The 16340-nt window shown below is 39.4% G+C and overlaps 1 protein-coding gene across 3 annotated transcripts in view; it reads left to right on the top strand.

The window, feature by feature from the left end:
• Positions 1 to 8742: 8742 nt before the first annotated feature.
• Positions 8743 to 16340, top strand: part of plxna1a (plexin A1a) — a 409386-nt gene continuing 401788 nt past the window's right edge. For all 3 annotated transcript variants that reach the window (XM_055223304.1, XM_033969420.2, XM_055223306.1), the window contains exon 1: positions 8743 to 8926. The gene's annotated coding sequence lies outside the window, so the exon portion shown is untranslated. The remainder of the gene's footprint in view (positions 8927 to 16340) is intronic.

The raw sequence follows: 16340 nt of genomic DNA, 5'->3' as shown, positions 1-16340 counted from the left end.
AAGAAATCAAAAGGAGAGAAGGCAGAGGCTAAATGAGGATGAGGATGGAGTGACAAAAAGAGAATGATAGAAAGAGGAAGATGCCCGATGAAGGAGGTGTGAGGAGAGAATATGAAATGCTCTGTGTGTTACCAGTACCGTATATAGGTATATAGGTGTAACAAGTAATGTGCTAGCCCATTACGAATAAAACTGATTAATTTTTACTCTGAGGACAAAGGATGAAGTAATGTGTTGGCTGTTTGTTGTCTGTTCACTTGTATTGGGCACCATGGACCAGTAGGGGGTCCCAAGGCTCAAGGTTGAATCTCTTGTAAGTGATGTTTAATTTTCATATCAAAATAGCATGACTTTATCTTTTTTTATCTAATTTAAATATTTATAGATTTATATTAAAAACATAAAATTGAAGTAAATGAATGAGAATAAAAATAAAAATAAAAGGCAAAACATAAAAAACTCGAAAACATAAACATACAAAAACTTGCCTGGGAAATCCCAATTTATATTTCTCTGAATGCTTTTTCTACCGATTAATATCAGTCTGGTCCCCACACCTTCTGTTGCATCTCGAGTCTGACGCATGTGAAACGAAGGAGCTCATTGGTCCCCTATCATTCACAAACAAAATCCTTCCGCTTCCGATTAACAGTTTAGTACTTCACTCATTGATCCAGAAGAAATCCAGTGTTTTTCCTTGTGAGAATTTTTCCTCATAAGCATTCCTCGTATTCTGTGGATCATGGCAGTACCTGATTGGCAAATCCACCTGTCAATCTTGCCCATTTGAAAATGGGGAGACTTACCGGTGACCAGACTCACATCTTTGTAAAGTACTGGTGTGTGTGTATGTGTGTATTCTGCATCCTAGGCAATACAAAAATACAAACAGTCTGACTTTGATTTGTATGATTTGTGAAATAACTAAAATGAATATTCTCTTTTACATAGAATTGTTTTTTATAGTCATGTTTCACTGAATGGTGATTCCTCTGGGGAATTGTGGTTTCTTTGTCATGCATAAAATAACCCATGGAACAGTAGCTGATGCTGCAGATGGTAATGGGGATCTAAACAAACAATACAAAAGAAACATAACAACAAATTGGTTTGCCTAAGGACAACAACTATTTTCAACTTAGCAAATAACTTCTTCTTAAATCACTAACTGCTGACACTACTTTGTAGCCTGGGTAGTTTCTATAACTGCAAATACAATGTCTCGACCTCCTGTGAATTCATGGGTCCTGTCTCTCCTACCTCATGCCTCTCCAATGATTCCCTGTCTTGTCTTGCACTCTGTTCCATCCTTATGTACACAAACGCTGTCCTTCATAATGTTATTCCTGCTTACTATCTCAAAGAGGAACAAACAGCTATACATGGGTTCCAGGTAAATGATTCCTTCCTGATTTGAAGGATTTTGTTAAGACCTTTCCCCATTCAAAAGATGTAATCATTTTATTTGAATTGCATTATTGCTATAACAGCGGAGGACCATTGCCATAGCCTTCAAATAAAGAAGGAATCCTTATGCCTGAAACCATGGATCTATAATAAGAACTGGATAAGACACACCCCGTCTGTCCTGGGGCGAGATCGACTAGTGGCCATTCCATAGGTGCTGTAACTCCTGGGAGCTTGGGCCCAGGAAGAATTCTCCAATAGAGTGCAATGCAGTTTTTGGGAATTCAGACTGCCCATGTTTTGCTGACGGGGCATCCACAGCTTTCACAAATGTCGGATTTCGTAGAGATTCTTCTGTATTTTCACATGCCTGAAAACCATGAATAGTTGCTCTATATGCAGAACTATGTGTGTGCAACATTTACACTACATCAACAAAATGCTACAGTTTAAAAAATTACTTACAAGTGATAGATTTAACCAGAAGGGGTTGTGTGGGGCCCGTCTGTGTGGAGTTTGCATGTTTTTGCTGTGTCTGTGCAGGTTTCCCCCAGGTGCGCCGGTTTACCATACACTAAAAACGAGTACAATACGGTTTCCTCTGGGGCCAGGACTCCAGTGAAAGAAATTCTAAATCTCAGTGGGACTTTCCTGGTTAAATGAAGGTCAATAAAGATCAAAAGCACCCTGTTGCATGGGTTATTCAAAGACGCTGGGCTTCAGAGATTTGCTTTTTGAGATAATCATATACAATACCTACTAAAGCGAAAAACACACCATTGGAAATCAGATCTTTTTTAAATTTATGCAATCACTTAACACTGCTGCATATTAAGTAACTCGTACACAACTTGAAAGCTATATCTTCCTTCATCTCTCCCCACAAGTATCTTCAGATTCATTCAAGCACGCGGCCTTCAGTGGGAGAAACCTTGACTATAAAGCACTTAAAGCCAGCTCAACTCTTAAAGTTAACAGAGCTAATTGCATCTGTTTGTGTCCAAAAGCTAGCGAAATTCTTCCTTCTTTTTATCCATGTGGCTAATTAGCTTCTTTCTCGCGGCGGCTCTCTGTGGAGATTTTAATTATGATTTGGCATCAGCTGGCGTTTGTGGGATGAAATGGCTATTGTTGATCAAGGCTGCGTTGGAAGGTGCTCGAGATGGAAGACTGATACAAGCTAACGGTGGAATAAACGGTCAAAATAAGGCACGGGCCTAGCTAGCGGTCATTGTCATTCATTGGGCGTTTTGATACATGCTGCTCAAAGAGGGACCAAAACAAGTCAGAAGTCACAACACTTTTCACTGAAATGACTGCTTGCCTGGCGCCATTGCTGGTTGATGTAATAATGAAGTGCGGGCGGGCGTTGAAAGCTTTTTCATTTACGGCTTGGAGAGAAGAATTTGTGCTTTTTATCTCCTGGAAGAGAAATCCTCTGATGCACCCAGAGTGATGGGCTTTCTGGCAGGAACTAAATATTGAAACAACTATGTGGAGAGAATAGACTAGTATGAAGCTTGAATAGCGTCTGCAGTGCAATAAGGTACAAGTAACAGAGATGAAAATGTTTCTTTAAAGGTATTTTCAAACCAGAGTTGGGTATTGCATTGTGTTGTAATATATTGTGTTCTTATATATAGAAAATACTCCACAAAACACTCTTAACAACAGACACTGCCCTGACCTGCATGTGACTATTAAAGGTGCTGTCCGCTGTTTTGGACAGTGCATTCCGCGCTCTGTGTGCTAATGTGTTGGACATTCATAGCATCGCAACAATTCACAGAGAGTATAACGATTATTCAGGTTTACTTGAATGTGGTTGTTGTAATAAGGGACTAGCACTAGAGTAAGAGACTAGACTAAGTACATCTCACACTCTGAGAGCTTCAGGGACCGGCCTCCTGCTGGTGCCCAGAGTCAGGACTAAACATGGGGAGTCAGCGTTTCAGTTTTATGCAGCTAAAACCTGGAATAGTCTTCCTGAAGATGTGAGACAGGCCTCTACTTTGACCATGTTTAAATCCAGGCTCTAAACGGTTCTGTTTAGCTGTGGATATGACTGAAAGGTTTTTATTCTGCTCTCTTCTAGTAATATTAATTTTATGATGAGTGTTTTTGTTTTGATTTGTTTGTATTGTGATTTTATCTGTGTCTTTATCACTGTAATATCAGTTGTTAGCATTACAGTGTCAAGTTTGGCTTTATTACATGGAAAAAGTTGTCTACAGCTCCTTTAATCCATCCCAGAATAGATTAAAAAAAATAATTTCAGATCTGTAATTTAGTGCTTCATAATAAAAAACTTTCTTGGGACTGTTATGTTGAGATTGTATTAAATGTTAATTGCCCCCCGCTGATAACACTAGGTATAGAGCATGTTGAAAGAGCTAATTAGCAGTGCCGCTATTAGCTTGCATCTTCTTCCATCCAAGAATTACAAGATTGATCCCCTGAAACCATGTGGTGGGCTACAAAAAGCAGTGTATAATTATTAGATGCAACACATACATTAAATTGCATTCATACACAGCCTTTTCAAGTCAAACTGCATTTAGTATAGAACATCTAATGATAAATGTACTTTGATCAGCCATCGCTCGATTTGATTAGTGTCAATTTGATCCAGTGAATAGCAGCAGATGTGGATGACTCAGACTTCTCTATAAGACCCCTGCCACAGATGACATGGAGTTAGCGGAAATGCATACATTCACATGCACACGTCCTGAAATTTGATCAGCGGGGTATCGTCTGTGTAACCACATCCTGTACCTCCGTGTAGACCCGGGGAACCCAACACCACATTACTCTATATGAAAAGGCCCTCGTCATCACTAATATGGGCAGGAATATCAACATTTAATATGCACAAGGGGACAGCAGAGGTCAGAGCAGCTCGCAGCAGAGGAATGGAGAGAATGCGACATACATACAATAGGGAAGAACAGTGATTGCACCTGTATTATTTTACTACTTTCATGCTATCAGCCATCTTATAGTATTTTACACAACTAAACAGACTACTTCATTTTCTTTTTCTTAGAAAGAATTAGTGTTGTAATAGCTCTGCTGGTTGAGTTGTTTGCTGAGTAATCAGGTTTGATTCCGAGCGCTGCTGTTGTGTCGTTAGGCAAGAAATCATCCGTCTTATCTGTAGGAACGCAACAGTAAAATTTACTGTTTTGATTTACTCAGACAGACTGAAAAAGAAAGTTTTAAAAAATATTTCAGAAAGGTAATATATACAAGGTTTGCTTGAATGTGGTTGTTGTAACATCAACAACATTCAAGCAGCAGAAACACAATGGCTCCAAAAAGATTTTATGAAAGGAACGTGGTAGGTTGAGGTTCATCTTGGTTTGTCATTTTAGTTAAAGGAAGTGTCTATTTCTTTATACATATGTGGTTTAACACTTATGACTGTTAAGGACAAGTGATGCTATCCTATTGTCATTTGCGTCAATCTACTGTGTTCTACCTCACCTTTAAGGTTAAGGTACTGTAACCAGGTACAGGATAGGTAATTGCTGCATAGCTGCATAAATTAGCAACCGAATAGATTAGCAATTTGCACAAGATGGATGAGGGACTAGGTTCTGAAGGAGGGTTATAAGGCAAAAGCTAGAGCCAAAAAAAAAAAAGAATTACAGGAGCCACAGGTAAAGCTTATTAATTGTATTAGACAAAATGAACAAATGACAGATAACATTCAATTGTAAAACAAAACAAAAATATACCTCAGTGTCCCTATCTGAGCTCAGATCATGTAAGGTTGAGTCAGTTTAGTAGTCAGTTATTAGTTAGTCAAGGCGAAAATCCTTTGATGCAGTGTGGTACTGTCCTACCACACTCCAATTGTCCGTGGTGGTGGGAGAACAGCCTGCTCTCTCAGAAGGACAAACTTTGGTTTGGTTCAGTTCAAACAGGAAGACTCGCCATCCCATCTCTTCAGGGAGAAATCCAGTTCCAAGGTCCACTCTAAAGCCTAGTCTGTGTGGAGAACAGGGCTATTGCTATAGAGTTCGTGTGTCTATCTTAATATGGTCATAGTATTAATGCAAAAGCTTTAAAAATAACACTTTAACATTAACAGTACAGCAATATAAAATATACTGAATAGCATTATAATAAATCATTACACTTCATCATGGAAAAAATACATTCATATTTCTTTGCAGTATAACCATAAATAAATACCCATATCTGTGTTTTTTACAGTGCAATATTAGCACAGGGCAAAAGAGGACAGCGGAGATGTCACATACTCAAATCACAGCACCACGCTAGTATTAACTACAAAAATAAAATAGCTTTTTGTATTCTTCAAATAGCTTTACTTCAGTAGTGCATTTTATTATTTTCATGGCTTATTTTACCAACAGTGCTACATTTGAGACATGCCCCTGCAATAGCACATAACAACGTGGGGAAATCTGTGCTTTTTTCCCCATGACCAAAAACAAAGTAGCTTAGCTTTAGCTGCTAAGTTAGCCGCTAACTAGCATACACCTCAGCTCCTACAGAATCACTCACTGAGACGCCTCAATGGTTTATTTCATTGAGAGTCCAGTTTCACTTATTCTTCACACCTTCACTTGAATCATTTGGATGATTTCAGCCCTGGAAATCTTTTCTGAACTTAAGTTAAAATTTAGCTCTTGAACTTGAAATCTACCACTACATGACATCACAAGGTGTAACAGAGCATTTTGAATTTGGAGATGTAGACAGATTAATAATCCAGGATTACTCAAACATATGTGAATGAAACAAAACACAACTCTAGGTATGATTTGACGAGGTGACAACATTCTTACATGGATTAAAACTCACAATTTTGTGTAATATAGAACTTTTAAATAACTAAGAAATGTTTTTATTTATGTTTTTTTGCAAATATGATTATGATTGTGATTATCATTATTATATCTTGGAGCATTAAAACCAATAATTTCACAATCTTTGCCGTGTTTAATTTACAACAACATTCACAGCCACATAAAAGCCCACATCTGTTTGCCCTATACCACAGTGATGCTTCAGTACAGGACAAGGGCAGAGCAGTTAACAGGCCATTTGTCAAATTTCATCGTAGTTGACCTTCAGTTTGGAACACCACAGACACCACGCATTCACACTAGTGTTAACATGCACGGGAGGGGCTATGACATTTATATATATATACATATACATACAAGCATATATTAAACCGCCCACACAACGGCGCGAGTGAGGCCTCCACGTGCATCATGGGAGATCGGGGTAATCCATCATCGGGCTGCTGTGTGTGGATTGTGCACACGTCACTACAGAGACGGGGGCCCTATGCTGTCAGCGGTGAGGGACAGAGGGACTCCTGTTATATAGAGTTTATTTAAGTGTTTGTTTTGTGATGACCAAGGTTGTAGAGCGGCTGTTAGGGCAAGTGAAGTTTAATGGATTGAGAGAAGAAATGCAAATTGATGTTACAGAATTGTCCATAAAGGATTTGAGATGACGGGAAAAGAAACAGACAACACAAGGAGTCAGGATGTATTCTGTACACTCCTCCAATGTCAAGGAAAGAGGAAAAGTACTTGTAAGCTTTTAAAATGACTTTTTTTTTTTTTTTTTTTACAATTTACTGACTGATCACAGTTCTAATCACTAATAAATAAATCTTGTCCCTGTTTAAACATCATGTTAATATGTAGTTGGTAAATAAATGGAGGTTATCATAAATTAATGTATATATTTTAAATTGATCATCTTAAAGGTAGTGGTGTAACGTAACAAAGCACTGTACTTAAGTAAAGAATTTGACGTATCTGTACTTTACTTTAGATGAGTGGATACTTTTCACTTTTACTTCACTACATTTGAGAGCAGGTATTTTACTTTTCAGTCCAGTTCAAAATGTAATAAAGTAGAAAGCACAAAGTATTTTTTATTATTGTTTGAGACCTGCTTTTTTAACACATTCATAATTTCGGCAGCTAAAAATATACAAATAAAAAGAGGTAGGAAAAAATTCAATGGTTTCTGTTGAACAAAATTCAGCACACATCAAAATTACATTTGACATTTTACATTTACATTTGAAGCCTTATAAGACCTCAAAATGCTTTTACTTTTTTACTCTTTACATATATTTTTAAAGGGGTACTTTAATACTTATCTTTTTCATGTGATACTTTTACTTCCACTGCTTAAAGGTGTTCTGTGTAACTGGAGGGTCCACCACCAGCTGGGTGTCTGGAATGTTCCACAGTACGGCATTAATGGAGTCTCCATGTAGACAAGCAGGTGCCCACCAGGTCACGTTACAGGTCAAATCTGTGGAGTGTCAACACTGCTCACAGTAAGAATGCATGCAAGACATACGTTTAAAGCCCTACTGTGGAACATAATCTTTGCATCTCAACTGATGGCTGTGGGGAAGCGAGAGAAGACAACGTGTGTGAGATTTCTCAAACGTGTTAATGAACATAATGAGTCTAACCTTTAAACTACAGGGGCATCTTTGACTTGTGCATTGAGCAGAGGAACGGCTTGAACATTCAGAGAAGAAAAATAGGCGTGAGGACATAAGACTTGTACTTAGGCTAACAGTTAGTTACTTAACACAAATAATAATAAAAGGTCTATTAAAAAATGTAGCCTAATAGTAATTGTGGATGATTCTGACCCTCATGTTCTGCTGAGATGTACAGAACAAATTTTTCATTAAAAATAAAGATTGGTTCAGAGCAGGTAAATATTATTGCTTATTTTGGGTTTACATCAGCTCCGAAGTTGAGCCATGCCCAGATAATAATAGTTTAAAAAAAAAAAAAAAAAAGTTTCAGAACCTTCAGATTCAGGAAGATGCTCTGTTCCAGTCTAGCACTTTTCAAGCAAAAGAACGGAAATAAAATAGATTTTCTATAAGAGCTTGTTTGCAAAACTCATTTCAATGAATTTATTTAAACATCATCTAAAATGTGTTGATATAATTTCAAAGCATTTTCCTTTCCATTATGTGAAGTCAATACGAATTAAAATGTTCTTGAAGGCCATGGCTGCGGCAGATGATTCACCCTGAAAAGCACTGCAGACAGCCACAACTCAGCACATCACCGGATCCAGTGCTGCCACCTATGCGTCCTGACCATAAAATATACGCACGTCGTTCCACGTGTTGACAGGCAGGGGGCGCACGGCCGTCAGCTACCGCCTGTGCCCCGTATCTCTCCCCCGCTCTCCCTCGCCTGTCTGTACCCCTCTCTTCTCTCTCTCTCTCTCTCTCTCTCTCCAGCGGGAGATGCCGGAGTGAAGCGCAGCCCGCGTCTCATTCATGCTTCGCGCTGCTCCCCCGTGCGCACGGATCCACACCGCTCCGTTTTGGACAACCCTTTTTCACCGTTCGCTCCTTCTCTCGTGACTGAACCGCTCTTGGAATGGACTTGTATTCTTCTACCACAACTATTTTCCTATAAACATTTCCTTGCCCTAACCATGTCAAGCTGGATCGCACTGAAGGACGCTTGTATGAGTGAGTAAAGTTTTCGTATCTTGGAGCGATCGCGTAGGTTTTTACGCACGAGTCTGCTTGGCTGTTTGGCTGTTTGGTTGTTAAGGAGGGATAGCTGTGCACTGCAGGGGAAAGGTAAGAATCCGCGCAGTGTCGTTTTAAAACCTGCCGTGGCGTTAAGATAAGCTTGAAACGATTCTCATGTTTTATAACGCACCAACTCAAACCTAAGATTTCACGATGCGTTCTTGTGTTACTCCTCAGTGCGGGCTTCATTTGCAGGTTTACACACATCCGGAGCCGTTCCCCACTCGTGTTTGTTGTGGAATGCTTTCTCATATTGAACTATTTTAAATTTCTGGTGATAAAAAAGCTCGCATCCTTTGTCGAGCTGATGCTGGGCGGATGCAGAGATGGAGTGCATGCTTTTGTGGATAAGCCCTATACGTGAGCGCACAGGTATAAACTGTAGTGTTGTAGATATTACGTCCTATATCCCAGCCTTACTCATTCATTTGAACACATCCTTATGCAAATGAATAGGTCGCAATATCATATTTTAATTGCAGCTATTTCTTAAATGACCATTTTAGGGTCCTCCATTCTTTTATTGCTGGGTTCATTTTGCTTACTGGGCGCGTGGTATCAATTTGCATTTATGAGGGGATATGTCTTTAACCAAAGCAGACAGATAAAAGTTTGTTGAAAGAAAAGAGTCAATGCAATTCAATTTTTTTGCACTTCTATTATAATTATTACATATGTCTTTGCAGGTTATATTCACCTCTATTATCATTATTACATATGTCTTATAACAATAGCTGTAAACACCAGTAAACTCAACGCTGTATATTCTGTATCATGGTCCATATACAAACAGCAGCGGTGTCTTGACCCACAGTTTGGGAAACCCTGCACACCTGCACTCCAGATCTGTCAGTTCTAACCTATAGCAGTGGGAGCTCTGAGCAGCGGTTATAAACTGCCGGGAGCGGGCAGTTTGTGTAGTGCCTGTAGTGAGCGTGCTAGAGTCGGACACATTTTCATTTCATACGTGTGGCTGTGGTCCTCTTCATACTGAGAGTTGAAATGAGGGTCTTCGCTAGAATATACAGTAGCGTTTCATCTTTGGGTTTCCTATGGAGAAAGTAGTCGCGTTGGTTTAAAAAGTTGGTCTATTCCACAACTATAAAACATATGGCATCTGTGCATAAACATTTGTAAACACATGAGCTATATGGTATGTTCAACGCGCATTCCATTAGCTTCTGTTGTCTTTTCTATACAATATTTAAGTTTTAAAGTACATTTCTGACAGCTAAAAAATTGCTTTACGTGACTACTGCGCACTCAGCATCTTCTGGTCATCCTCTTAGGCTGAAATCGGCAATTGTAGTTAACATACTTCCTCATTATCTTATTATCTTATTAGAATTTTACCTCACTTGGTCACTTGGACTTCCACTCTCACAATTCAAATGCAATCTTAGTATTTATCAAAGCTTTGTATTTGCCCCTATTGCCCAATACCTTCCCTATGACATACTTTTCCTTTAATACTTTACATTGACCCATTTTAATCCACTGCCTAAGCCTCTCTGTAGCCCTTAACTTATGCGTTGGTTTGTCCAAGTTGTGTTGTATTTTTGCGCTCACCAGCCGCCCACGTTCCCTCTTGTACACGCGCACACACACACAAATGCATAACACACGCATACACACACACACACGGTTACTCGCGGCAACGTCGTTTTGGAGTGGCATCAACGCGCTCTGACAGTTTTGTGTCACCTTATGAATTTTTGACTGAAGATGCTGCGTAGGTGAGGCACGGCAGACTGCGTGCTGCGGGCTCCGAGCCACTGCCTCTACTACTGCCAACTACACAGAGCAGAGAGGGGAGATAGGAGAGAGGGAGAGAGGGAAAGAGGGAGGGAGGGAGAGTGCTTCATCCTCTCCACTCATGTCTCTCCGGGGTGAGCCTGTGTATCACGCTGATGAAGATGATGAAGAGGAAGGGGCAGGGGAGGTCCTCAGAGATGTCTTCGGAATTCTTTTTATCTCGATGACAATGCTATTACAATCCATCGCGAAATTGCCAAAAAGTGTCTATAAATATTGAGGTCAAGGTTGCAGTACCCCGTCACTCGTCTTGCCGGAGTGTTTTAGTGTGATAGTAGCGATAGCGTTGAGGATTCCACCAGGACAGGGTCGGCCATCTGAGCGTCGGTCTGCCCCGGGACAGCTGTGGCTACTGCAATCTTTTTTCATCATTTCATCATCATTCAATCATGTCATTTTTAATAATACTGTCGTAAAAACGTGAAGAACAGAGCTAGTTCCTTCTAAACCGCTTGCAGTGGTCCAAAGTTATTCCTCACAAATTACCTTATGCATTCCGGGCATCCTAATTATCCGCTGCAATAAGTTTATAAGCTCGTTTCACAACTTTCATAGACCAGAGCGGAGATTTCTTTCACGGTAAAGCTAACAATGATTATTCTAATTATCGGACAATAAAACGCTTTATAGTAAGATGCAAACAGCAACTAGCGGACATATTTTGAGCTGCTTATAGGATGTATCTGCACTGGGAGAAAAAAGACGGAGCCTTTAATAATAGAAATCCATTGACTTCCTGTTCAATACTGCAGAACTGACAAGCCCCGCCTCCTCAGAATGACAGTTCACTGCAGTTAGCCACAGATTTCATTTACTTGATTTTATAGTTGAAAATTGTCTATGCAACATTTTTGAACCTTACATGAGAATCTGAATTATTTTTACAATTGCAAGTAAGAAGATAAGAACAGATCAATGGGTGGGGATGGGAGGTAGATGAAAACCAACATTTTGTGAGCACTCAACATGCAGGGGAGGTCCTCAGAGATGTCTCGGGCACGTGATGGCGGGCTGGTGGGAGCAGATAAGACCTGTGCACCTGCGGTTGGAGGGATGAAGCGTGACATTGGACCTGACTACTGTGTATATGCGCTGTTTGTAAGAGCAACATGAGTCACTTATAAAGCAGTGTCTCCGGGTTCCTTCTTTCCTTGCTTGCATGAACTTGGCTCTTTGCTCGCTGCTTACTGTCTCGTTGCGGGGTTTATTGCTGCTTAGCCTGATATGGAAGTGAACTGGTAAATGTAAATTGACACCTGTAAATGAATGTGAGAGTGGGTTGTGTATTTTAAAGTGTCTTTACGTTATTGTATTTGATCTGCTTGTTAACACGTTGCAACAGTAGCTCAGTTGGTTCGTTCGCTGATCCGAAGGTTGGCAGCTCTCGACATAAACATCATTGGCAGAGCGGTCAGATTCGGCGGTGTGATTCTAGCTTCCACAAGTGAGTGCTGTTGTTGTGTCCTTGGGCAAGACGCTTAACCCACCTTGTCCCCAGCGTCTGCGTACACTGGTGTGTGAATGTGTGTGTGCAAATGGGTGAGTGGTTCATTGATGTAAAGAGCTTTAAGTGCCTTGAAGGTGGAAAATAAATATAAAAAAATATATAAAAATGCGACCATTTACCATTCTCACTTTTCCACTTTTCTGTTACTTACATTTTCTGTAAAAAATCCTCAAAAAGACAGAAAACTGAATCACACACCACACTTGACTATAGACCACTAAATTAGAAATAGACTGATCATTGACTATTAGAAAGTACTAAATCTTTATTAAAAGTTTGATTCATTGCACCGCCTTACTCTTTTGTCTAGGAAACTGCTTCTTTCTGTTTTTTACTGTAATTGCCAAGCGCTGGTTCACGGCCTTAATCTATTTACTGCATATTTGTGCTGTATCAGATCATAGGTCAGCTATTTGAACAACTAAACATTGCGGTTAGATTGCTGCACTACAAAAATATGCTAATTTCATACATAGTTGTTAGGAAATTTATGGCTAATAAACAGTGGTGGAACATAACAAAGTAAAAGTAGTACTGTACTTAAGCAAAAAAAAAAATTGGTATCTGTACTTAAGTAGGTTTGAAAGTGGATACTTCTTACTTTTACTTCACTACATTTGAGAGAAGGTGTCTGTACTTTCTTCTCCGATGTGTTTTTGAACAGGGCTGAAAGCTAAAAGTGTGTTTGATTATAGTTTGAGACCTGCTGAAAAGGCTGAGGGTTTATTTTTAACACATTCGTAGTTTGAGTGAACAAAAATATTCAAATAAGACAGAAAAAAATCTGTTCCATTGTTTCTGTTGAAGAAAACCAGTCCATTGAAGCTTCATTAGATCTGAAAAGCTGCGTACTACTTTTACTTTTTACTCTTGAAGTACATTTTTAAACAGGTTCTTTAATACTTTTACTTTTACTAAGTAGTAGTTCTTTCATGTGATACTTTTAGTTTTACTTGAGTATGTTTTTGCTCCGGTATCTGTAATTTTACTTAAGTAACAAAATTAAGTACTTCTTCCATCACTGGTAATACCCGAAAAAGTGCTAGTGACTTCGAATATAATGAACTATCCACTGCCAAAATTACAAAAATGAATATTACTGATGAAAGATTTTTTATTGCAACAAAATGACATTGTTTTATCTTTGTAAATTAATTCTCTTGAACCTGGAAAGTAGAAGCCAGAGAAGATAACGTATTTCATTCTCTGATGCCACCCACAAACCCCTCGTGGGAAACACCGCTATCTCCCTTGGCACCTTCCTTTCCCTTTCTAGCATCTTAGCTTCCTAGCTTTGTCTCGTTTTCACTCTTGTCTATTGCTTCCTTCCTTTATAACCATCATCCTTGTTTATTTGCCTCTTATTGGATTGGATTTTGCTTTCTTCGCGTTCTTGTTTCCTTTCTTACACATTCCGCGCTTGAATAGGCAATTGTATCTCTATACCTTTGTTCGTTTGTTAAGTAAATGTTTTCGGTGTTTTAGTTTTCAATGGTGGTTAGTAATATCAGATTTTTTTCCATAAATCTCCAATCTCTATTAATACCATAATAGTACAAAAAAAGCCTACCATTCTGCACCCCAAACTAGACCCAGATAATAATAGAAAAACAACGTATTGTCAATAGGATCAGATCATTTTACTTTTGTATTTATAAGTACAACTCTATATTCAAAAACACACACCCCTTCCTTCTATTGGTTATGCTATGGCAGCGTCTTAATGAGTGACATGTGGATTTAACCAATCACAGTCAAGCATGAAATCTCTCAGAAGAAGCAAATATATTTAGTTATCGCTTCAAAGAGGGGGTATTACTCTTCTATGGGGTATTTGTTTTGAAACGCCATATTCATTTAATAAGTTTCAGTTTTGTTTTTGACGGTCTGAACCCCCTTTTGTTTTGCTCTCAACTCTACGTTTTTACAATTACAATCATCCTACATTCTGCTAATGAAACTACTCCACATCGCGTCAGGTTTGTGAAGTTATAGCATATTGTTTTGCGTCAGGCTTATGGAAAAATGCCAAAATGAGTTACATTCGGGACCACGGGTCAAGGTATAACTTGGTAGAAAGCTCCAAAAAGTCGGTTTTGTATAATACCCTCTCTTTAAGGCAGTATAAAGATAGTCAGCTAATTGTGAAAAAAAATTGACATGTTGCCCAACCTTACCCCAGAGCGCAACACATTTTATAAAACCGTATCACAAGCCTAAAAAAAAACACATAGTCCTGGAAAAAAAATCATCGCAATAAACATCCACGCCACAGTACTTCACGCAATATGGTGGAGAATATATGTCCTATTCAAACATTTAAAATTACCCCTTTGCCAGACGCAGGGGACCATGTTATGGGCAGATGACACTTCCCTTGTGCTCTTGCTAGCTGGTGCACACTGATAAGACTCCAGTACCTCCATCCTGGCTCTGTGCGTGACATGTGAACTGACTGCGCTCTCAGGGAGAAAGCGGCACTTGTTTTTGAATGGTCGAGTGAGTCACAGCACTGCGCTACATGTTCCGTCCTCATTACCCAGTTTATTCTGAGAGTGCTGTATTATTAATATGTGTTTTTTAGATGATCTTCTCTTCATGCCCCCCCCCTCCTGCCTGTAGAAACGCTCTTCTCTGGGTGTGATTGACGGGCCGGGGGCTTCACTCAAGCCGTGGGAGAGAATGCAACACGACACTTGGATGGAGTTGGTTGTTGGTGGTGTTGTTGGGGGAAGTGTGTCATAGCTCATGGCAGTTTCCATAGGTGCCACTGCTGTATTTATTCTATTGACATCTGCCATTTGGGATCGTGTTCACTATTCTAAATATGGCAGTGTTTTTTCTCAGTTTCTTTGTATGTTGCCCTGTAGCTAATAAGACATCAACCAATATGGCTTTTTTTCATGGCAGATACCAGAGCAACCGATGGCCGATAAGCTTTGCCGATATTTTTGAGATGATATTCTGGGCCGTTGGGTAAATGCTCACATTTTTATATAGCGCTTTTCCACCTTGAAGGCACTCAAAGCGCTTTATATCAAGGAACCTCTCACCCATTCACAAGTGTACGCAAACACCGGGGGCGAGGTGGGTTAAGCGTCTTGCCCAAGGACGCAATCGCAGCATTCATCTGTGGAAGCTGGAATCGCACCTTTAACCTGTGGGTCAGTGAATCTGATTGCTCAACCAATGATGTTTTGTCAAGAGTGGGATTCTAACTGCCAGTCTTCAGATCAGTGGTCAAACGCTCTACCAGCTAAGCTTCTGTCGCCCGTTTTGATTATTTTCCCCAAATTTTTTTAGATTCAGTTTACTGCAAAGACCTTTTTTTTAATTGTCAAACCTTTAGGAGAGCTGTGTAGTCACGTTTTGTGCAACTATCTCGTCATGTTAAAGTGTTAAAATAAAGCTTGCATATATTTTTTAGGCAGCACATTCACCAAAATATCGGCCCGTGCTGGAGATTTAAGGTCGATAGCCGATACGCTAAAATGTCCAAATATATGCCCAATATATCGGTTCTCTATCTGTAGTAGCAAATTTTGTGTGTTTGCCCTTTTACTAAATAATTCCTGAGGTAAGACATACCCCTGTCCCACACTGTCCTTTAAATGTTTTTCAAATTATAATATTTAGCTATAACAATACCAGCAAGCAACAACTATAAAACAAAAAAAATAAAAAATAAAAAGTTTAGGAACAGGTTCAGTAACTTCCTGTTCAAAACTGCTCTAGCCCCGCCTCTTCATAGTAACAATACTGCAATACTGGAATTTCCCCACTGTGGGACTAATAAAGGCATATCTTCTTATCTTAACATTTCACATTGTATTTGTTAAAAATGTGCAACATAGCATTTTTTTACTTTACATATTTGACCAGAATCTGAACAGAGCAATGGGCCGGGGGTAGGTGAAAACACATATTTTCTGCGCACTCAAACTTCGAATGCAGGACAATACATTACTCAAACATACATGAAACACAACTTTGAGTAAGCTAATGATGAGAGAACACCATTATGGC

The sequence above is a fragment of the Periophthalmus magnuspinnatus genome, chromosome 7, assembly GCF_009829125.3.
Source record: "Periophthalmus magnuspinnatus isolate fPerMag1 chromosome 7, fPerMag1.2.pri, whole genome shotgun sequence".
In the NCBI taxonomy this organism is placed as follows: domain Eukaryota; kingdom Metazoa; phylum Chordata; class Actinopteri; order Gobiiformes; family Gobiidae; genus Periophthalmus; species Periophthalmus magnuspinnatus.
This window is presented reverse-complemented; position numbering and strand designations above follow the sequence as displayed.